Source organism: Dermacentor variabilis, chromosome 4, assembly GCF_050947875.1.
Source record: "Dermacentor variabilis isolate Ectoservices chromosome 4, ASM5094787v1, whole genome shotgun sequence".
In the NCBI taxonomy this organism is placed as follows: Eukaryota; Metazoa; Arthropoda; class Arachnida; order Ixodida; family Ixodidae; genus Dermacentor; species Dermacentor variabilis.
In genome coordinates, this window is record NC_134571.1 from 184,438,384 (window position 1) to 184,462,272 (window position 23,889).

Consider the following 23,889-nt stretch of genomic DNA (forward strand, 5'->3'; position numbering starts at 1 on the left):
TCATTTGGATAACGGTGCGTAGAAATGGGTCATTTGTGTCTCGAAAAAAGAAGAACCTGTTTACTAGTTGACGCAAGAAGAGATGCGCCAACCCCAGACCACCAGCCTTCACGCGCCGGAAGAGATTATCTCGGCTACATCGCTCCCAGCTCGAGGCCCACACGAAAACAGCGAACACGTGGTGCAGTTTCTGCACATTAATCCGAGAGCACTGTAGTACCTGCATTACGTACCAGATCTTTGTTACGAGAAACATGTTGCACGCTGTTGCTTTCGCGAACATTGACAGGTCACCGGCGTTCCAGCGGTCGGCTTTTTCTTTTATTTCTTTTGTCCGCTCCTTCCAGTACTCGCTACTGTCCTTGTAGGCATCAAGGGGTGCGCCAAGGTACTTAACTGGCGTCGTGACCCAGGTGACGTTCGAAAAGTGGTCTGGTGTGGACGCCCATCCCCCGTGCCAAAACCCCAAACATTTCTGCCAGTTCACGAAGCTATTAGTGGCATTACCAAACTGTCTAACGATACTCACAGCGTTCAATAGACTTTGCGTATCTTTGCAATATACAGCCACATCGTCAGCATATGCCAGTAACTTCACCTCTGCTGCTTGGAGGCAAAATCCCTTAATGTATTCATCTTCAATGATGGCCTGACATAGTGTTTCTATGTAAACACAAAACAGGAGTGGGCTAAGTGGACAACCCTGGCGTACGGAGCGCTTCACGTTAATTGGAGGCCCCCAGCATTTGATTATTTATAAGTCTCGTATAGCAACTCCGGTACGCCATGGTCACCCCCTCAGTGATTATGTGGCCAAAATTAACGTGTTCTAGGATGGTGAGCAATATCTCGTGAGAAACGCAATCAAACGCTTTCTCCAAGTCAAGCTGGAGGATCGCAACTGCATCACACATGGCATCACAACACTCCAGAACACACTTCAACTTATGGATGTTAGTGAAAATGGTTCTTCCACGAATACCACACGTCTGTTGCGGGCCGACTACTTCCTTAATGACTGACTGCATACGCCGTGCCAGCACCTTCATCAGTATTTTGTAGTCGCAGTTAGTAAGCGCTATGGGTCTATAGGAGGAAAGTTGCTTGAGCTTCTCGGTCTCTTCTGTTTTAGGTATTAGTACTGTATGGGACTGGCCGAAGGATGGTGGAAATATTTTCATTTCGTATGCTTCATTGAAAACTGCGGTCAAGATAGGAGCTAGGTGGCTTTTGAACGATTTGTACCAAGTGGCACAAAGACCGTCTGGACCTGGTGACTTGCCAGGGTTCAGGTCTTCGATGGCCTTTATCACTTCCTGTTCAGTTATTCGTCCTTCCAACGTTTCTTTAACGTCACTCGACAGCTGTGGCATTCGCTGCAAAAATAAGTGCTTGAAACTTTGCATGTTGACGGGCCGGAATGCGAAAAGCTTTTGGAAATGTTCAAAGAAGGCGCGCCCTATATTCATATCAGTTACTACCACCCCGTTATATTCGATGGCCTCAATCTGTTTGCGTCTGGAGTGCTTTTTTTCTAATCCCAGTGCTCTTTTCGAAGGCATTTCCCCGCATGCTAGTCTTTCTGCTCTCGCACGCACGAGCGCGCCTCCATAACGCGCTTCATCGAAAACCTCGAGCTTTTTCTTAATAGCACGCATATCTTCTTGATAAGCGCCGGGTTGCATGCATTCGAGCGTCACAAATTTTTCCAGTAATGTTTTTTTAACCCTTTCTCTTGCCTTCTCTTCATGTCGTAGTACGCTGCTTCTTTCAATTGCCTTGATTTTAATAGTTCGTTTCAACAGCTCCCATTCCTCGCCCAACTTCATAAAACTGTCTTTTCCATAAGAATTCAGAGCATTCACTACCGTTTCGTTAAAAGTATCATCCCGTAGAAGCTCAGCATTCATTTTCCACAGTTCCCAGACGAATTCTTTTCGTTCTTTTTTGAGGCCCACCCTGCATTTTACCAGGCAGTGGTCAGAAAAGGATACGGCAGTAACTGCATAGCACTGGCATTTTTCTACTGATTGATATGATAGATAGATATGGTCTAACCGTGCATGACTTATTCCCTGGAAGTGGGTGTACCTCACTTCTCGGTCAGCCCCGAAACACTGAGCGATATCCTCTAATTCAAACTCGTGTATGATCTGCGCCATGATATCGCTGCTTTTGTCGTAAATTACGCGTCGCGTAGACCTATCCTCGATGTTCAATACGCAATTGAAGTCTCCAACACAGGCTATCGTTTTGTGCACAGAGAAGTTGTGCTTCAAGTTCAAAAAGAAATTTACTTTTTCTTGCACTGTATTAGGCGCATAAATGCACAGCACGCGCCATTGGACATCGCAATAGCTGAAATCACAAACGACAAGTCGACCGGAAGAGCACGAGAAGTAACCGTCTATAGCCAGGCCTGGAAGCTTCCTCACGAACAAGACACACCCCGCCGAAGTCCCTAAGGCGCGGCTCACTACCGTATAGTAGTTGTACGTGAACCTTCGCACCATGCTCCCGGTCTCCTCCTCGCCGTCTACCTTGGTTTCTTGCACTGCTAAAACGTCGAGGTCGTGGTCCACTAGCAGTCTATACACCTGACTCTGTTTCCTTTTGGCGGCCAGACCTCGAACGTTTAGCGTGCCGAGGCTAAGCGACGGGTCGGTAGCCATTACTGATTTAAACGGGAGGGGAGAAGGCCCGGAGCATGGTGCTCACCTTAACGTCTAGCTGACCGCTAGACGCCTCCGTGGCCATCCGGTGGCCGTCGTCCGAGTTCGTCTTTGGTCGGCTTCGGGGTGAGCCTACGGTCAGCCTCCAGGTTAGGCTTAGGCTTGAGGGTGGAGCGCCTGCCGGGTAGCGTCTTAGCCGGCGGCGCCTCGGAGTCACCGCTGGCCCTTCCGTCGACTTTCTCCTCCTGCTGCGGGGACCTCTTCACCGGTGCCGAGTCGCTTTCGACGCGGGCGCTAGCAGAGGTCGCGTTGTCGTTTTCCGCTGCCTCCGTAGTATCAGTAGCCGGCTGACGGCTCTCATTTTCTTTCTGGGCCACCCTGACGCTGATTAGTGCGGTTTCTGGCTCGTCTGGAGGAGGGACATTATTCGGTCCTCGTTTAGTCGGCGTCGTCGTCCCGCTCGCTTCTGCCACCCCATTGCCGCTTCCAACTCCCTTGGCCGCTTCCTCGGCCTCGGTCACGTCCATCATGTGGTCTGATGTCAACGGCTCGCTGTCCGCCGTCCCCGCGGCTACTGCGTATGAACGTACACAGTCCGTGTCGCTGTGTCCGAAAAGCCTGCACCTGGAGCAACGGGGAACCTTACATTCTCGACGAACGTGACCAGAGCCCCGGAAGCGCAGGCACTGCATGGGGCGACCTGGGGCTACGACCAGCGCAAGCTCGCCGGCGACGCGGATCTGGTGGGGCAGGTCGTCGACTTTCAGTCCAGCCTTCAGCTGCAGCAGCACAGCTCGGGTCGTCGAGCCCTTGTCGGAAACGCCATCCACTCGCCAGCGCTCCCGGGTTACTTACGTGACTTTGCCAAAGGAAGCCAGCGCAGTCTTTACGTCTTCATCATTCACACCATGAAGAAGCCAGTGAAGGCGAAGCTTCACCTGCTGTTCTTTAGGGTCGATGACCAGGCAGCGACGCCCCTTGACCTGAAGCTCCTTCAGTGCAGCCAGCTTTTGGGCCGCCTCGGCTGTCTTCATCGTCACCGCCCATAGGTGGTTGATTTGGTACGCTCCAAGGGCGACGACGCCAGAGAGCATACCAAGAGCTTGAAGCGCGTCCCGAAAATCCTCTACGCGAAACGGGCGAATACGAGTGTCGCCGTGCAAAAAAACTGTGTTTAACACGATGCGTCCTGTAGGTAGCCGAGGCAAAATAATCTGGTAATCCTTATCTTCCGATGTCGAAAGCCTGTTGCCGCGGCTAACAGCCGCATAAGCCGCTCCACTGGAGCTCATGATCCCGCGATCCGTTCAGCTCGGGAGCCGGAAGCAGAATGTGTATCTGTCTGTATCCTTCGCGAACTTGTCATTACGGTTGTGCGAAAATTTTTGCGCTTTTATTCCCATCGTGTATATAAAGCTTTAACTGACGCCTCCCGTGTCTCCTCGTTAGTATATTGGCCAGTATCCCCGCCTGTCACGCGGGAGACCGGGGTTTGATTCCCCGACGGGGAGTGGTGTTTCTTAATTTTTTTAGGCACATGTAGCTGCGCCCCCGACACTTATCTGCAGTATATGTCTGTAACCTTCGCGAACTTGTCATTACGGTTGTGCGAAAATTTTTGCGCTTTTATTCCCATCGTGTATATAATGCTTTAACTGACGCCTCCCGTGTCTCCTCGTTAGTATAGTGGCCAGTATCCCCGCCTGTCACGCGGGAGGCCGGGGTTTGATTCCCCGACGGGGAGTGGTGTTTCTTAATTTTTTTAGGCACATGTAGCTGCGCCCCCGACACTTATCTGCAGTATCTGTCTGTAACCTTCGCGAACTTGTCATTACGGTTGTGCGAAAATTTTTTCGCTTTTATTCCCATCGTGTATATAATGCTTTAACTGACCCCTCCCGTGTCTGATTCTGCTTCCGGCAGCCGAGCTGAGCGGACGCAGGATGGCAGGCCCTTCAAGGGTGGCTACAGCGGTACTTTTTGGCCGCGGTAACAGGTCTTTTGACGTTGAGAATGATTATGAAGTTTTATTGCCGAACCTTCCTACAGGACGAGTTGTTCTGAATACTGTTTTTTTTTTGCATGCTGACGTGCGTTCCCGGCCATATCGAGTGGAAGACTTCCGTGACACACTGGCTCGTCTGACGCTGCTCCCCGAGGTTGTTGCCTTAGGGGCGTATCGTATGAGCCATGTGTGGGCCGTGACGTTCAAGAATATGGATGCTGTGAAAAGGATCCTTGGCGTCGGTGACCTCAAGGTGAAAAATTCTCGCTGCCTCGTCATCGATCCAGCAAACCAAGATGTGCAGATTAAGGTACATTGGCTACTCCACAATGTACTCGACGAAGACTTGAAACGTGCGTTAGCGCCGTACGGCCAAGTGACGGAACTCAGCAGGGAGCGGTGGCGGGTGCACGGCGTGGCCGACAAGGACTCAACGACCCGTCTGGTAACGCTCAGGTTGAAGGTGGGCCTTAAAATTGACGACCTTCCTCATCAAGTGAACGTAAGCGGGGAGCAAGCCCTTGTTGTTGTGCCGGGAAGAGCGCCCATTTGTCTACGCTGCCGAGGAAAAGGGCACATTCGTCGTGACTGCCGAGTGCCGCGTTGTAGTGGCTGCCGGAGGTTCGGTCATGAGGAGCACGAGTGCACGCTATCCTATGCCAGCGTCACCGGGCCCGTGGAGGGGGGCGACGCGTCTGAGCTACTCATGGACGAGGCTGACGCTGAAGACGCAGCAAGTCCGGGTGACAGAGGGTCCGACAGAGTGCTGGCGACGCCAGACCCGGTCACAGTAAAAGGGCCGAACGCGACAACGGGGCAAGAACCCGCAGAGCATCCGTCGGAGCTACAACCTGGGAATGCAACGGCCTCAGAGAGGCCAGAATCGTGTAAAAGTTCAGCCAAGGCAACAGAGTTTACAGCTGCACAGGACAACATGGACGACAGCGAGAGCGCAGTCGGCGGCCTTGCCGGCAAGCGCCCTTGGGATGAAAGTAGAAACGAGACAAGTACTCCCGACTGCGGCGAGGGTGGAGAACCACCGACGAAGACAACGGGGATTAGGCGACAGTCTTTCAAACCGCTGCCAAAAATTCTGGTCGACCCACGGGCAGAGGCCAAGCCGCCTCTCCCGTCTTCATCACCTGGGTAGGTGAGGCTGTCGTGATTTTTGCAGAGACAGTAATATGTAAGAGACAAATGTGAAAGTGTTGTACGGGAGCCGAGACGTAAAAACATGGAAAAAAGCCGAGACGCCCGTAAGTCGTGCGATTTTCTTGTTTTCTGGCGAGTAACTACTTGAAGTAGAAACCGTGTGGTAGGCCTACTCATAGCGATAACATGTCCTTTAAATTAGAAAGAGCCTTATGCGTAGCAACGCTCAACATTAGAGGACTTGGCCGGTCTAGGAGGCGACAGTATCAGTTGCGTCGTTTATTGCTTGAGAATGACGTTGATATTGCTGCCGTGCAGGAAACGAAAGTCGAGTCCCAAGAGCAGACAGACCGCATGCTTTCGCCTTTCCGCTCCCTATACAATGTGAGAAGAAGAAGCTCGAAGCGTGCAGACGTGCTTTGCATCGGCTCCGTGATTTCAAATTTTCCAAGCGTCCAAAATCTTCTGGTACCACTGGGATCAGCGGAATATATTTCTAAACATCAAGGGGATTCTACGGAACCGAACTTCGGTGAGCCGCAGTTTTAAGACCAACGAGAGCCCTATTCGTTCGGCCACGCCGACGGTAGGGTTAGCCCTAACACCGAACGCTGGCGCGCGGGAGCTCGGAGACCCGCAAGCAGCCACCGTTTCTACGGTGAGCTGTGGGGGCGACCCAGCCCAGAACGCTACGATCGCGGGAAACCCAGGCACCATTGCCCACCAACCCACCGACACTGAAACCATGGAAGTCGTATCCGAGAGTCACCCGAGACCCCTGCCTGACGAGGCCTTGCCCGGGCCGTCTCCCCTCCTCTCGGAGCAGCTCCACAATCAAGAATGTCAGTGACAAACGGTCGTTTCCCTTCATCGGAAACGCCGTCTTCAAAAACAACAATCCACTGGTGAGCAAGACCCAGTCGGGCAAACCCCGCCATCGAAAGCCACACCGTTAGGGCTAGCTCTAACCCAGGCGCCAGCCGCCGCCGCGAAAGCCACGTCGCAAGCTACCTGCGAAGAGCGCGGAGCCGGTACACCTATTTCTGAAGACGCGGCTGCAAGGAGCAGGCCTCGCCGACGCGCGCCTCCACTCCCGCGCACTGACATGAAAATCATTATCCGCCCGACCCCGGGCCTCATAGTTCGAAAACTACAGACCCACCAGGTGGCCAAGGCGATCGTCCAAGCCACCGGAGGTGCGCCGACCTGCAAGGGGGATGATTTCATCGTCCGCCTGCGACACGGCTCGAACATCATCATCGTGAGCACCCCTCACGAGGCCACGGCGGCCACCCTCATGAAAATTGTAAGCCTCACCTTTCACGGACGATCACACCCTGTGAAGGTGTATCTATCAACACCCGAGGGCCTGCTTAAAGGTGTCGTACACGGCATCGACGCAGGCACCGGCGAAGAAGAGCTTATGGCGAATCTTCGGGTCCGCACACATGGAGTCCGCATCGTGCGGGCCCGTATGCTCGGACAATCCCAGACAGCCCTACTCCACTTCGAGGGACCCCAGGTGCCTAGATTTGTGTATTACTACGGAGGGGAGATGCCTTGCCGAGACTACCAGCCGACAAGGCAGTTCTGCTCCATCTGTAGAATCACCGGACACCGACCAGACGTCTGCCCCAACCCAACGGTTCGTGCGTGCAACGTTTGCAACCACATTAACCCAGACGCCGGACACACTTGTGTTCCGAAGTGCGCCCTGTGCGGAGGGGCCCATCTCACGGCTGCAACAGAGTGCAACAACAAGCTCAAGCGCATTCCACCCAGATGGAAGCCTACCTCCACGACCACACCCAAAACCCAACGACAGCCCCGCCCGGTCACTCAGTCGACCAAGGCGGCTGACCTTCGCCCGCGATGGTTCAGCTCCGAGCGGGAAGACTCCGACTACTCGGAGTCTCCGAGCATCTACGGATCCCGGTCCGGTTCCAACCCAAGGTCCAGGTCCCGCTCCTGCTCTCGCCCCCGGTCTCACTTTCGGTCTCCCAGACGGCGATCTCGGTCGACGCCCAAACAAGGAGAGCAGGCAGCACCAGCCACCGCGGCACTCAAAGACAAGGGGCCCCAGCAGCACCACCGAAAGACCAAGGAAGCCTCACCCAAGAGGACTACCACCAAAGTACACGAGGTAAGCTGGGCAGCAGTAGCCTCCCCCTCGTATAGAAAACCACAGACGCCACTATCTGTTAAATTGGAACAGGAACTCGCCACCATGCGCGCACAGATACAAACACTCACACAAGAAAACAGACAACTCAAACAACAAGTGATACAGCTCACACAAATACCACAAGAGATGGCTCCGCACAAGGACATCATCGACCTACAAACCCATGTCGATGCCATCCGCAACCACATGCAAGCCTTCATGGACGCTACACGCGCCCAGTTGGAACAAATAACACAGACTGCAATACAACGCACAGATGCAGCAATAAAACACATGGAATCCACTGTAGATAGCAAGCTTAGGAACCAGCTTCACTCCATAAAACTACGGAAGACCCTACGACAGAACTTTTACAAGGCCACACCTGTAGCAGCACCGAACCAAATCGTAACGTCACCGACCACAACGTCCAACAATGCCTAGACCATACAGGCAAGTCAAAGAAAACTTAGAAATTTGGCAATGGAACTGCCGTGGGTTCCGGAGGAAGAAAGGGCTGCTGACACAATTGATCGCCCATTCCTCAAAGCCACCGGGGGTCATAGCCCTACAAGAGCCCGGTACCCGACCAACACTACATGGCTACGAAGAATACCACACAAGTCAAGACGACAAGTGGAAGGTAGCCACACTAGTAGACAGAAACATCACAACCATACAACACAAACCCATAGACGACGTGGACATACTACATGTACTTCTCGAAATAATATATAAAGGCAACCAGAAACAGAGCGCCTTCATCCTCAACATTTATTGCCCCCCCAGCAAGAGGCGGGAAAACATAGGAAAACTCTTTGGGGACACCCTCCGCCTTGCTAAAGACAGTCCCCTGGTAATCATAGGCGACTTCAACGCTCAGAACACGCTATGAGGGTACCAGAGGCAGGATTGGAAGGGTCTCCAGCTACAAACACTAATTGAGCAGTGTCACCTCACACTCATCACAGACCCGAACATACCAACGAGGGAAGGGAACAGCGTAACACGCGACACCACTCCCGACCTCGCCTTCATCACTCAAACCACGCGAGCCGAATGGCTCAACACACTCGAAAACCTAGGCAGCGATCACTACATACTAAACATAACACTACAGACTGGACGCCTACGCAGGCAGATCGGCACAGCTAAACTCACTGACTGGCGCAAAATCAGGGAAGCCCAAGAACAAGATGCCGACACAATCACGAACCTGGAAGACTGGTGCGACAATCTCCGTCGACATAAACAACGCCACACAAAGGAAATCGCCAGAACGGAAGAGACCCCAGAGCTGGATCCCCACTTACTACACCTGTGGGATGCCAAAAGGGGCCTTACCCGCCGCTGGAAAAAACAGAAATATAACAGGAAACTGAAGACGCGCATAGCACAAATAACAGCGGAAGCAGAAGAATATGCCATGCAACTCGCCTCAGCGAACTGGTATAGATTCTGTGACTCCTTCGGTGGCACGCTGGACACGGCCAAAACGTGGCACATCCTCAAAGCCATCCTGGACCCCACCAAAACCAAAGGAGAAGGACACAGGGCTCTGGAACGGTTACTACACACCTACCCAGGCAGCCAACAAGACCTCATCGATGCCATCAAGACCAAGTGCTATGGAGATCCCACTCCCACACAACCATGTAGAACACCCTACACAGGACAACCCAACCCACTAATGGACAAACCGATCACCGAAAACGAATTGAGAGCAGTCATCGCAGCCACCACCCGTAACACAGCGGCGGGCACGGACCAAATCACGAATTCGATGATCAGAAACCTGAGCGACAAGTCTATCTCCGCGCTCACGGCCTTTCTCAACCAACACTGGGAACAAGGTACGGTACCGGCGATGTGGAAACACGCACGAATAATCATGATCCGTAAACCGGGCAAGAAATTGGCAATTGAAAACCTCAGACCCATATCGCTCACGTCCTGCCTCGGCAAGGTGTACGAAAAAATTATAAACACGAGACTCCAGAGACACTTGGAAGATAACAAACACCTACCGGACACCATGTTCGGTTTCCGCGCAGGCCTGTCCACCCAAGATGTGCTACTTCAAATCAAGGAAGAAGTCCTCAGTAACGTTTCCCGCAGCGGCGAGCACGTCATCCTAGCAATCGACATCAAAGGGGCTTTCGACAACGTCAGCCACCAAGGAATCCTAGAAGGGCTGGCCAACACCAACTGCGGCGAGCGAACGTACAAGTATGTTCAGAGCTTCCTGAGCCACCGCACGGCAGAGCTGAAGATGGGAGAGATCCAGACTCCAGTGTACCACCCTCCCAACAAGGGCACACCACAAGGTGCTGTCATCTCTCCCACGTTGTTCAACGTCGCCATGATCGGTCTCGCAAGCAAACTGCAGGACGTAGCAGGTCTTCGGCACGCAATCTACGCAGACGATATAACGCTCTGGACCACAACAGGGTCCCTCGTCGAAAAAGAAGAACGGCTGCAAACTGCAGCGAATCTCATCCAAGATTACGTCAGCCAACGGGGTCTACAATGCTCCCCCGAGAAATCTGAGCTTCTACGAGTCTGGCGAGGCCGGGGTAACCACACAGTCCCCACAGACCCAACAAGAAGACTCGAGGTACGCCTCAACGGGGGCCTCATACCAGAGAAGCCATTGCTGAGGGTGCTGGGCATGTGGTTGCAGTCCAACCAGCGGGCCACACACACCCTCGCGCTCCTTAAAACCAGTGTCAAGGCGGTATCACGCATGATCTCCCGCGTAACATCCAAGAACAGAGGCATGAAGGAAAGTGACACCCTCCGACTGGTCAGTAGCCTGGTGGTGAGCAGAATCACATACAGCCTGCCTTACTACCACCTCACACAGTCCGAGACAAAGCAGGCCGATACACTTTTGAGGATGGCTTTGAAGACCGCTCTCCGCCTGCCGATGAGTACATCGACTGAAAAATTATTGGCGCTAGGGTTGCACAACACCCTCAGCGAACTGACAGAAGCCCATTACGTCTCGCAACAACAGAGACTTGCACGGACTCGCACGGGCCGGCAGGTCCTACGAACCTTGGGGTTCCCAGCAATAACAACACGAACCCAAGAAACCTGCTTGATACCTCGTCACGTCCAGGACAGGTTTCACGTTGCCCCGATACCACGCAACATGGACCCTAACCTACACTCAGGCAGGAGGAGAGCAAGGGCCCAGTACATGGAGAAAGCGTTCAGGTTCAGTACAACGGCCCGGTTTACGGACGCCGCCATGTATGGGGCGAACAACAAGGGCGCAGTTGCAGTGGCATGCGACCACCGAGGCCACGTTACCTCCGCGGCATCGACCCGCCCCTGCACGATTACGGAAGCCGAAGAGCTGGCCATCGCGTTAGCCATCCGCGAGGGCCTACATGCAAATCAACCATTGACGATCCTCACGGATTCTCAGCAGGCCTGCCGCAACTTCCTACAGGGTAGAATTGAAAGACCTGCTGCACAAGTCCTAGCCGGAACACTCAAGGAGGACTCTGAGGACTTCGCCACCCAAACTATCATCTGGATACCGGGTCACACTGGCATCACGGGCAACCTGCAAGCCGACAGAGCAGCTCGAGGATTCGTACATAACCGAGCACTCATCACGCCGGCTGCAGAAGACCTGGACCCTGTCGACCTCGAGTATTCAGCCATCGTGAACTACCACAGAGGGCGTCGCTTGCGATATCCACCACCCCATCGAAACCTAAAGACAGAAGATGCCGCTGCCTGGCGTAGGCTCCAGACAGGCACTTACACGAACCTACACATATTACATCGGATACACCCCACAGCCTACAGGGACGAATGCCCATGGTGTGGGGCCACACCAACTCTATACCACATTAAGTGGGAGTGCACACTACACAACATAGAACACCCAGACACGAACATAACGAGGGAGCAATGGGAGGCACTGCTGTCCAGCTCGGCCCTCGACGACCAGCTCAAGCTGATTAAGAGAGCTGAGAAGATGGCAAGAGCCAGCGGAGCCCTGGACTAAGGGCCCCGACCATTAGCGGTTTTTCTGATTATTCTTTTAATAAAGTTTATCAATCAAACCTATACAATGTATGTGTCAGCCATTCTCGTGGTACATCTGGTGGCTGCTTGCTTTTTATGAAGACCAGCATTCGTATTGTAGTAGTGTTTGCATGTTGACGATTTGGGACGATTAATTGTATGTGATTTTTCATTTTCTGGCGCGAATTGGCGGATTGTTTGTGTATATGTACCAAATAGGGAGCAAGAGCGCAAAATATTTTTCTAAAACCTTGAAGTGCACCTGTCGTGTGATAGGACAATTATTCTTCTCGGAGATTTCAACTGCGTTTGCATTCCCGAAGATAGGGCAAGCAAAGCGCCGGTGCGTGATTATAGTGCCTTATTTTTTAATGCACTGGTTCGCGAGCGAGAGTTGGATGACGTAAGATATGTGCTTTCTCAGGGCACGCAGTTCACACATTACCAGCTTAGCAGTCAGGCGAGGCTTGACAGAGCCTACATGTCTACTGTGCTACTTCCTATGTGCCGAGATTACAGTGTGAAGCACGTATCTTTCAGCGACCATAGCCTAGTCATGTTCGCCATCAATAAGAAAGAAAAGCAGAGGTTTAGCTGGGACCTGTGGAAATTGAACGACAAGCTACTCGATGATGACACGTTTGTAGAGAACGTTAAAACTGAATTAGAAGAAGTATTCGAGTGTAACATGGGCAGTTTGATTCATACATGGGAGTCTTTTAAAGAAAAAGTAAAAATGAAAGCTATTGAAAGAGCATATTGTATAAAACACCGCCCAATGAAAGAAGAAAATCAGTTGCAGTGCCAGTTAGATGTTTTACTCTGTCAAGAATGTGTGCAACCGGGCATGCGCAGTAAAGAAATTAAAGATGTGAAAAGAAAGTTGGAGACTATAGACGTGGAAAGATACAAGGGAGCTGTGGTGCGCGCACGCGCCGAAAGGCTTTGGTGTGGCGAGATGCCCACGAAACGTGCGCTGGCAGACGAGAGGAGCTACGCAACTAAAAACGAATTCAAGGCGACAGAATATCAAAACGTCGTCACAAGCGATAAAGCAATAATTGAACAAGCGTTTGTGGAACATTATCGCGAATTATTAGGAAGCATCAAACAGGGCAGTAGCACATTCAAAGATGAATTCTTATCACTTATGCCGCAACTCTAATAATTAATATTTGGGGTTTTACGTGCCAAAACCACTTTCTGATTATGAGGCACGCCGTAGTGGAGGACTCCGGAAATTTTGACCACCTGGGGTTCTTTAACGTGCACCTAAATCTAAGCACACGGGTGTTTTCGCATTTCGCCCCCATCGAAATGCGGCCGCCGTGGCCGGGATTCGATCCCGCGACCTCGTGCTCGGCAGCCCAACACCATAGCCACTGAGCAACCACGGCGGGTTATGCCGCAACTCGACGACGACATAAAGGCAAGCTTAGAGGCACGTATCGCCGTCAAAGAAATTGAAAAATCAATTGAAAAAAATTACCTCTGGAAAGACACCTGGTCCAGATGGCCTAAGCGCAGTTTTATATAAGAAATTTAAAAGCCCTGTGGCAGCAGCCTTATGTGAAGTTTTGCACGAGGCATATGAAAAGAATTACCAGGGTCCTTCCGCAGATCACACATTGTGTTGATTCCCAAAACAACAGACCCCGCGAAACAGCAATTTATTGGATCGTATCGGCCCATAACCTTGGCTAATGTTGATTATAAACTGTTTATGAGTGTGTTGACCAGGCGACTTCCAACTGTTATTAAAGAAATCGTAGGGCCCCATCAGACCCGCGGCATCAAAGGTATATCTATAACTACGAATATTCACGTTGCAAGGAATATTTTAGAATGTTGTGAAGATTTTGAGAGTAGGGTAGCGATGCTACAAATCGATCTCGAGAAAGCCTTTGACCGCGTGAGTCACGAGATCCTTTTGTGCATGCTCGACTACGTAAAACTGGGATCTGTGGTTTCGGAGGGGGTACGAATGGCATACACTGGATGCACTACGAGGATTGTAGTGAACAAACAGCTCAGCGAAAGCATTCAAGTCTTCTCAAGCGTAAAACAAAGATGTCCTGCGTCAGCATTACTTTTCGCTCTCTACCTAGAGACTCTTTGCCAAAAAGTGCTTCAGAATGAACGAGTTCGTGGATTCCGCTTGATGACCGCGGAAGTCAAAGTGCTTAGTTATGCGGATGATATCGCAGTGTTCTGTGATGATCAAGAAAGTGTGAGAGTGGCAGTAAATGATGTGAAGACATTCTGTGGGTGCACCGGTAGTAAAATTAATTGGAATAAATGCCTCGGTATCTGGCATGGAAATTGGCGAAGTACACCCTCATTGTTTGAAAATGTCACATGGACGGTGACGTCTGATAAGTATCTAGGGGTACCACTCCAACACTACCGGAACACAACAGAATATTGGAAGAATGAAACGGAGCAACTATGCGAGAAGACCCAGAAATGGGGTGGCCGAGAATTTTCAATGTTTACGCGTTCAACTGTGTGCAACATATTTCTTGTTTCGCGAGTGTGATATGTTCTTCAAGTGTTATCTATGACACGCAATGCAGTTGAAACGCTACACAGAGTGATGGCAGTATTTGTTTGGAGTTCTACGTGGGAAAGAACCAGTCGCACAAATTTGTTTCGATCTGTGCGCAGTGGGGGGCTTGGTCTACTCCACCTGTTCTTGCGGCAGATCGTGGCTAGGTTTATTTTCTTACGCGATCAAAGCGATCGCTTCTTGAGAACCGTGTTACATGTGCGATTGTCGAATTATTTGCCAGAATTTATTGTTTCAACGGTCAATGTCGAACAAAGACGGCCAAGGGGTTATATGCGTGAAATTATTGGTACTTTCGAAATCCTAAAAGTACGCTTTTCAATGGAGTATCTCTGAGGTGACGCGTCAGAAATTATAAAAAGATCTTGTAGAAACCATGTTGCCGCTTCCTGTATACCAATCACTGTACTCAAGAGGTCCAGGGGACAATGTTTTAGGAACTGTTAAAAGGATGCCTGTACGACCATCAGTAAAAACGTTCTTTGTCAAGCTACACAGTGGCACACTCCCTACAAAACCTTGGCTGCGAGAAAAGGGCATTTTTGTTGCCTGGTCAGTACACTGCATCATCTGCAAAAAGCCGGAGACTGTTGTACACATATTTCTGGTTTGTAGTGATGCAGTCTTTCTCTGGGACATCCTTCAGCGGACCTTGAAGAAAGACTTGCCCATTACCCCGCACGGCATCCGTCTTTTGCCTGTCAAGAACGTAGGGGGTGTGCCCTACGACATGTTCATGGCACTAGTACTCCACAGCGTGTGGAGGACGCGGATGGCCGTTCGGAACGAGGACCTGAATTCGCCACCGGCACGAGAGTATTTCATTGAGAGTGTAGAATACTTGAGGCGAGTGTGCAAAGTTCAAACTGAAAAGCCTGAGCGGTACCACCTTTTGGGGAAATATCTATGATGAAGCGACTGCGTTTTAAACCCCTCACGTGCTGAAAGTGATGTGGCAGCACTTTTAAAAGTGACAATGCACTGTATCTACTTTTGTTGAATGCCAAGTAGGCAATAAAAAAAAATAGTGGCCAGTATCCTCACCTGTCACGCGGGAGACCGGGGTTCGATTCCCCGACGGGGAGTGATCTTTTTTACTTCTTTTTTTTAGGCACATGTAGCTGTGCCCGCGACACTTATCTGGAGTATCTGTCTGTATCTTTCGCGCGCTTGTGAGAAAGATTGTGCGAAAACTTTTGCGCTTTTATTGCCATCGTGTATGTAGTGCTTTAGCTGACGCCTCCACATGTCTCCTCGTTAGTATAGTTCTGTTTTTATTGCTGGAGCACGTAAATGTTGGATCTGTAATTACTGGAGGTGTTAAAATGGTGTATCATGATTGCACAGCCAAATTAGTGATCAACAAAGAATTAAGTATGTCAATTCCAGCGCGATCGAGTGTGAAACAAGGATGTGCGTTGTCCCCTCTACTTTTTGCGATATACTTGGAGCCGTTTTGTTTACGTTTGTTTGCAACACCATGTATTCGAGGCTTCACTTTTTTCAGCAGTGAAGTTAAGGTCTTAGCGTACGCGGACGACATAGCCGTGTTTTGCACTGATGCTAGAAGCGTGCAGGAAGTTGTCAGTGTTGCTAAGGCGTTCTGCACAGCAACTGGTAGCGTGATCAGTTGGCCGAAATGCCTTGGATTTTGGCATGGCAACTGGCAGAGCACACCCGAGGTGTACTGTAATATGAATTGGACCGTCTCCCCCGGAAAGTACGTCGGTGTCCCGCTAAATAACTACCTAAATGCTGATGAATATTGGTCTGAGGAAAATAAACGCGTCAAAAATGCTACCGATAAATGGGGTGGCCATAACTTTTCAATGTTCGCAAGAGCTTCCGTTTGTAATATGTCTTTAATTGCAAAAGTGTTCTACGTGTTGCAAGTGCTGGCCATGGCAAGAACTTCGGTTAAAAAAATTCACCGAGTGTTTGCGACCTTTATTTGGGCATCGCAATGAGAGCGCACAAGCCGGTGCAATTTGTTGCACAAGGTGAAAAATGGTGGGCTAGGGCTCTCACACCTGTTTTTCAAGCAGCTGGTAAGCAGATTCTTCTTTGTGCGGGCCCAAAGTGATGTGTTTTTGAGAACTGTGATCCAAGCACGATTGCATGATTATCTATCTGACTTTGTCGTGTCATCTGTTTCTTTCGGAGCTAGACCGCTCAGTCCTTATCGGCGTTAAGTGGTTATTTCTGTACGCCTGCTCTAGGCAAGGTTTTTTCATATGAATACTTGTGTGATATCACGAAAAAGGTTTGTATTCTGATATTCTCGATGTATTTTTACCATTACCGGTTTACCGAGCTGCCTACAGGCTAGGTCCTGAGCGCGATGTGCTAAAGCGCGTTAAAAAAATGCCAGTGAGACCCTCTGCTAAAGCGTTCTTTTTTTCAATTATATACCGACACTCTCCCTGTAAAGCCATGGTTACAAAGCAAAGGTCTTTTTGTACCTTGGTCGGTAAACTGCCTAATCTGTAATAAGCCAGAATCAATTGAGCATATTTTTATTGACTGCCATGACGCCGTATTTCTGTGCGACGTCCTACAAAGAACACTTAAAAGAGAATTGCCGATAAGCCCTTTTGGAATCCGGTTTCTTCCGCGTGCAGAAACAGGGGAAGCGCCGAGTGATATGCTAATGCTCCTTTGCATGCACAGCGTATGGAACACGAGAATGGACATCAGGCATTTTCATATACAGGCTCACTCAGCAAGACACTATTTTGTTGAGAGCATTATATACACACGCGACTCTTTCAGAGCACTATGTGAACCCCCGGAATGGCTTCCTGTACTAGACCAATTGGCTTCTGTGAAGCCATTTTAAATACCTTACACTGGCCGAGCTGTGGCTGGTGTTTTTAGAATATGTACATGTCGTGTATTTGATCTTTTTGTTTGCGTTTGTGAAAAAGCAATAAAGAAAAAAAAACCTCATTAGTATAGTGGCCAATATCCCCGCCTGTCACGCGCGAGACCGGGTTTCGATTCCCCGACGGGTAGTGAAGTTTCTCACTTCTTTTTTTTTTTTTAGGCACATGCAGCTGCGCCCCCGACACTTATCTGCAGTATCTGACTGTATCTTTCGCGTGCTTGTGAGAAATCTCGTGCGAAAACTTTTGCGCTTTTGTTGTCATCGTGTATATAGTGCTTTAACTGACGCCTCCCATGTCTCCTCGTTAGTATAGTGGCCAGTATCCCCGCCTGTCACGCGGGAGACCGGGGTTCGATTCCCCGACGGGGAGTGATCTTTTTTACTTCTTTTGTTTTTAGGCACAAGTAGCTGCGCCCGCGACACTTATCTGCTGTATCTGTCTGAATCTTTCGCGCGCTTGTGAGAAAGATTGTGCGAAAGCTTTTGAGCTTTTATTGCCATCGTGTATATAGTGCTTTAACGGAGGCCTCCCATGTCTCCTCGTTAGTATAGTGGCCAGTGTTCCCGCCTGTCACGCGGGAGACCGAGGTTCGATTCCCCGACGGGGAGTGCTTCTTTTTTCCTTCTTCTTTGTAGGCGCACGCGACGGCGCACTCGACACTCCTCAACAGCAGCTGTCTCTATTTTTTCCCACTTGTGCGCAAGATTGCGTCAACGCTTTTACGATTTTTTTTTCAAATCTTGTATATACTGCTTTAGCTGGCGCCTCGCATGTCTCCTCGTCGAAGAAGAAGCCGTGTGGAACGGCTGTGCTCTAAAATGCTCTCTGCTGGAAACAGCGCATCGGCCCCAGGCCGAGGATCGTCGACCCCGTTTTTGAACGAAGATGCAAGCTACAAAGTTGTCCTCCCGCGTCTACCAACCGGTAACGATGTTTTGAATTCTATTTTCCTTCATGCGGACTTGAGTGGCAGACCATACCGTGCTCCCGACTTCCGAGACGCTCTGCTTGAGGTAGTGAATACTTCAGATATTGTAGGTGTCGGTCAGTATCAAATGAGCCATGTATGGATGGTTACTTGCGCTAGTAGTGCGGCAAAACAGACTCTCGTCGCCTGTGGTGAGCTCCGTGTCAAAGGGCTGAAGTGCATGGTGATAGATCCGGAGACTAAAAACATCAAGCTTAAATTACTATGGCTTCCACCTCACCTTGAACCATGACGCGTTGAAGAGGCGTTCCAGGCCTATGGTCAGGTGAAGTCGGTGGAGAGAGAAGCATGGAGATGCACTGGCATGGAACAGTAGGTGACAACAAACCGGGAGGTTTCCTTGGTGCTCAAGGACACTATCACCGTAACCTCAATACCGCACATTATGTCCATTTATGGACACCTGGGCCTCGTACTTATCCCCGGTAGGCCTCCTCTGTGCCTTCGTTGCAAGCGCGTGGGACACGTTCGACGACAATGCAGAACACCGAGATGCTTACAGTGCCATCGATTTGGTCACTCAGCGGACGCCTGCGTGTCCACCTACGCCAATAAGCTTCGTTCTGGGCAATATAGCGCAGACGAGCCACAACTGGACCACCTCATGGATTCTACAGAGGTAGTAGATGCCACCGGAGAGACTACAGGTGGCATTAGGGACGAGGACCAGGAGTCCTTGAAGCCAATGCCAACCAGTCATAACAGCTCAAGTAATACTAGCGAAGCTTCCGGCGAGGATGACTCAGTTTGCCCACCTGGCCTAGCAAGCCTTAAAGAAAAGCCCCCTGATGACAAGGAAGAAGAGGAAGAGGCGATGGACATCAGTAAGGCCAGGAAACGTCCGGCACCATGCAACGACGAAGCAACAGAATGTGCACTACAGGCGCCCGAGAAAGTGTCTCCTAGTGCTCAGCAAACTCCCTCTCCTGGTGATAATGTGCCCCGCCGGTTATATCAGCGTAGTCAGGAGAGTGGCACAAAGAAGTCCAAAGGGAGCAAGACCACAGATTTACCTGTGGCCAAGGGCAATGAAATACAAAAGCTTTAGGTGAGCAAAATGGCTACCGCCTTCACCCTCCCCTTATGTGTAGCGACACTCAACGTACGTGGGCTGAGGAATATAAGGCGTCAGCAGCAGTTACTACACGTGCTTAGGCAGCATGAAGTTGATGTTGGTGCAGTGCAAGAGACAAAGATATCGTCTGCTTGTGATGTCAACCTTGCGATGCAAACTTTTCAACCTGATTACGAGGTGTGTATTAGCCAAGCATGTGGCGCTTCCGCTAGATGCTTTTTGTTAGTCAGAAAGCAGTTAAATCATTCTTCATTGTCGCTGCGTGTTGATGGGGAAGGCCGCCTTATATGCTGTGACCTCTCTTTTCATTCCCGTAATTGGAGATTTGTTTGCGTTTATGCTCCCTCAAAAGTGAGTGACAGGAAGGCTTTCTTCCTCTCACTTGCTCCGCTCCTAGATACTGATAGAGATTTGGTACTGTTGGGAGACTTCAACTGTGTTTGTCATTCCAGAGACCACTCATACCTAACTAATCGTTATGATGCAAGTGCTACTTTCTTGCATCAGTTAACGGAAGATCACAATCTAATAGACGTGGGCGCCTGCACACCATCTTGGGTGCGGTTCACGCACTTTCAAGGCGTCTCCCATGCTCGACTTGATCGTGTGTATGTTTCGACGAATCTGTCGTCTAACATTCACAACTACGCCGTGAAGCCTGTATTTTTCACAGACCACTGTTTAGTAGCTGTTTAATGGGGTCCCCGAAAATTTCGCAGGTTTGCTCCAAACTGGGAACTGTGGAAACTTAATACACAACTTTTGCGAGAGGAAAGTTTTGTAAACGAAGTGAAAAAATTATGGCTAGAAATAACACAATGTCAACAGCTTCCTTTGTTTGCTCAACGGGAAATGTTCAAAAATAGAGCAAAAAATGAGGCGAATGCCATTTCATGTGAGCTCTCTCAAAGAAAAAAAGCGGAAAAGCATTACCTCCTTGATCTACTTCACAAGCTGCACGCTTTCGAAAGCCAGGAACCAGGGTTGTATAGCGATGAAGTAAACACAGTTCGCGCACAAATACAGAAATATGAGACGGAAGTGTACAAAGGAGCCATGGTGCGTTCACGCACGACTCGCTTCAAAGAGGAACTGCCCACAAAAAGGGCTCTCGGTGATGAGAAGCGATACGCGCTTTCCAAGCAAATATTAGAAATTGAGTCTGGTGGGTCTATATACACAGACACGTCCCAAATAATAGGCCTATTTGAAGCTCACTATGAAGATCTTTTCGCCGCAGTTAAGCCTCAGAATGGATACGAAGAAAACGCTGATCAGTTTATTTCGCTTATGCCACACTTAGAAGAAGATGATCGACTCAGCGTTGATGGGCCAATAACTCGAGAAGAAATTAATTTTGCCGTCGAAACGCTGCAGAAGAACAAGACGCCTGGTCCTGATGGCCTTAGTGCTGAATTTTATATAAAATTTCAGGAATTCCTTTGTCCTTTTCTGGAGCAACTTTTCGAGGAAGCCTATCAATATGGAGAACTTCCTCCATCTTTCTATCAGGGCCACACAACCTTAATACCAAAAAGCACTGATGATGAAACAATAAAGAGAGTAAACGGATATAGGCCGATATCGTTATGTAACGTAGATTACAAAATATTTGCAAAAATACTCACAAATAGATTGCAGACAGTCATTACTAAATTAGTAGGTGATCATCAAACATGCGGAATTCGAGGCCGCTCTATACAGACAAATGTTCATATCGCACGTTCAGTCCTTGAGTGCATAGAGGGTAGTACGGATCAAGTAGCTCTTCTCCAGATTGATCTCGCCAAAGCCTTTGATAAGGTTCAACACGAATTTTTTTCCAACTACTGCGACATCTTCAGCTAGGGGTTGTATTATACAAAGGTATAACACTTTGTTATAAACATTGCACCACAAAGTTAATTGTGAACTGTACCCTCTCAGATATAATACGAGTACAGTCATCCGTTCGTCAAGGTTGTCCGCTCTCGCCTTTACTCTTCGCCATATACTTAGAACCGCTTTGCTTAAGCGTGCTTTTCGACTCTAGCATTAAAGGATATATGTATGCCGATGAGGAAATTAAAGTGCTAGCTTATGCAGATGACATTGCCTTCTTTTGCGTCGATAAGCCAAGTATTACCAAGGCAATAAACGCTACCCTGCGTTTCTGTGAGACTGCAGGAGCTACTGTAAATTTTGATAAAAGTAGAGGCTTTTGGCTAGTCATGTGGTGGCTCACTCCCTCTGCATTCGCGAATATTCATTGGAATCGGTCTCCGTTGCGATATCTTGGAGTACCTCTCGATAACTTCCGTAATAGTGGACCTCATTGGGCGTCCACGATAACCACTATCCGTGGAAAGGTGACAACCTGGCAAGGACGTGATCTCTCCATTTTTGCGAGAGCTAAGGCATGCAATACATTTCTCGTTTCTAAGCTTCTTTATGTTCTGCAGGTCTTGCACTGCTCACGTGTCCATGTCCAGGCATTTCATAGAATATTTGCATGTTTTATTTGGCATTCATCATGGGAAGCCATGAGAAGGGACAACCTTTTTCTCCCGCTTGAAAAGGGAGGCCTGGGTCTTGTGCATTTGTTTGTGCGACAATTGGTCATGCGCCTATTTTACCTTAAAAATGTCCGTCATCCATTCCTTCTCGCAGTTAATCGAGCACGTCTTGCGTCACACGTCCCTTTTCTTTTTGTCACGACAAACTTTGCTCAAGAACTACCGTTATGGGGCTTCCTAAAGGAACTTGTCGACACTATTTCATTCTTAAAAGCCAGATTCAACCTTGAATATTTGTTTACCGTTAATCGCACGTCGCTAAATGCAGCACTTATAGATAACCTTTTCCCTCAACCTCTGTACCGAAAGCCGTATCTGTCTCTATTTGGTCAAGATGTTCTTTGCCGTGTCCGTAGAAATTGCATTGCGCCAGCAGCGAAAACGTTTTTCTTTAAGCTGCACACCTCCACACTGCCAGTTAAAACGTGGCTTCAGGAAAAAGGACTGTATGTACCCTGGAATACAAATTGTAGACTTTGCAATCAACCCGAGACAATAGAACATTGCTTTATACTTTGTCGTGACGCATTTCTTTTTTGGGACATTTTACAACGAACTATCAAAAAGGACTTTCCTCTCACATGTTATGGTATCCGGTTCCTTCCTTTCAAAAAGACAGCCAGTAATACACCATATGATTTGTTTATGTTATTAGGACTTTATTCATAATGGAGAAGTCGAATGATCGACAGACATGCCGAGCCACCTCGCTCGACGAGGTATATCTTCCGAGAAGAGACTGCTCAAGTCCGGAGTGTAGTGGCTACATATGATCCCGTCCCTGAATGGATTTCGCGTCTGGACGCTTGTGTTTGTTTACCAGAATTTTGAACTGTCATTGGACTGTATACTTTCTGTGAATTTGTTTCTCTTGTATGATCACATGTAATATAACAGCATCGGTTTGACAGTAACGATAATTCCATGCAATAAAGAAAAAAAAAACTCCTCGTTAGTATAGTGGCCAGTATCCCCGCCTGTCACGCGGGAGACCGGGGTTCGATTCCCCGACGGGGAGTGATCTTTTTTACTTCTTTTTTTTTTAGGCACATGTAGCTGCGTCCGCGACACTTATCTGCAGTATCTGTCTGTACCTTTCGCGCGCTTGTGAGAAAGATTGTGCGAAAACTTTCGCGCTTTTATTGCCATCGTGTATATAGTGATTTAACTGACGCCTCCCCATGTCTCCTCGTTAGGAGTGAAGTCAACCGGAAGAAACTGTACAAGGACCTGTGTGATGTTGTTCTTCCTGTGCCTTTATATCGGTCTCTCAACAGAGCAGGCCATGGGCACAATGTTCTAAAGCGCGTTAAGGCGATGCTAGTACCGTCAGGCGCTAAGACGTTCTTTTTTAAATTGCACACTGGAACGCTGACTGTCAAACCGTGGCTGGCTGAAACAGGGTTCTTTGTTCCTTGGGGCACTCCTTGTACAATTTGGAGGCGGGAGGAGAGAATTGAACATGTTTTTCTGTATTGTTGGGATGCTGTTTTCCTCTGGGATGTGCTCCAGCGCACAATCAAAAAAGATTTCCCCCTAGATGCGTATGGGATTCGCTACTTGCCAATAGAAAGTGATGATGGTACCCCATTTGATATGATCATGCTTATGGCCCTGCATAGTATTTGGCAATGTAGAATGGCGGTAAGGCACACCGATCTCGATGCAAGAGCGCCTCGCCAGTATTTCAAAGAAAGCATACGGAACTTTGTAGAGGAACAAAAGTTGCTGGAGTGCATCCCAGAGTGGTTGCCACGAGTGGAATTATTATTGG

General features: G+C 49.4%; 3 non-coding genes across 3 annotated transcripts; all 3 read left to right on the forward strand.

The window, feature by feature from the left end:
• The first annotated feature begins 4,344 nt into the window (after positions 1–4,344).
• On the forward strand, positions 4,345–4,416 carry TRNAD-GUC (transfer RNA aspartic acid (anticodon GUC)). Its single transcript has one exon. It is a non-coding gene; the product is annotated as a tRNA-Asp (tRNA).
• Positions 4,417–17,794: 13,378 nt separating this feature from the next.
• Positions 17,795–17,866, forward strand: TRNAD-GUC (transfer RNA aspartic acid (anticodon GUC)). Its single transcript has one exon. It is a non-coding gene; the product is annotated as a tRNA-Asp (tRNA).
• Positions 17,867–23,061: 5,195 nt separating this feature from the next.
• TRNAD-GUC (transfer RNA aspartic acid (anticodon GUC)) lies at positions 23,062–23,133 on the forward strand. Its single transcript has one exon. It is a non-coding gene; the product is annotated as a tRNA-Asp (tRNA).
• Positions 23,134–23,889: the final 756 nt, after the last annotated feature.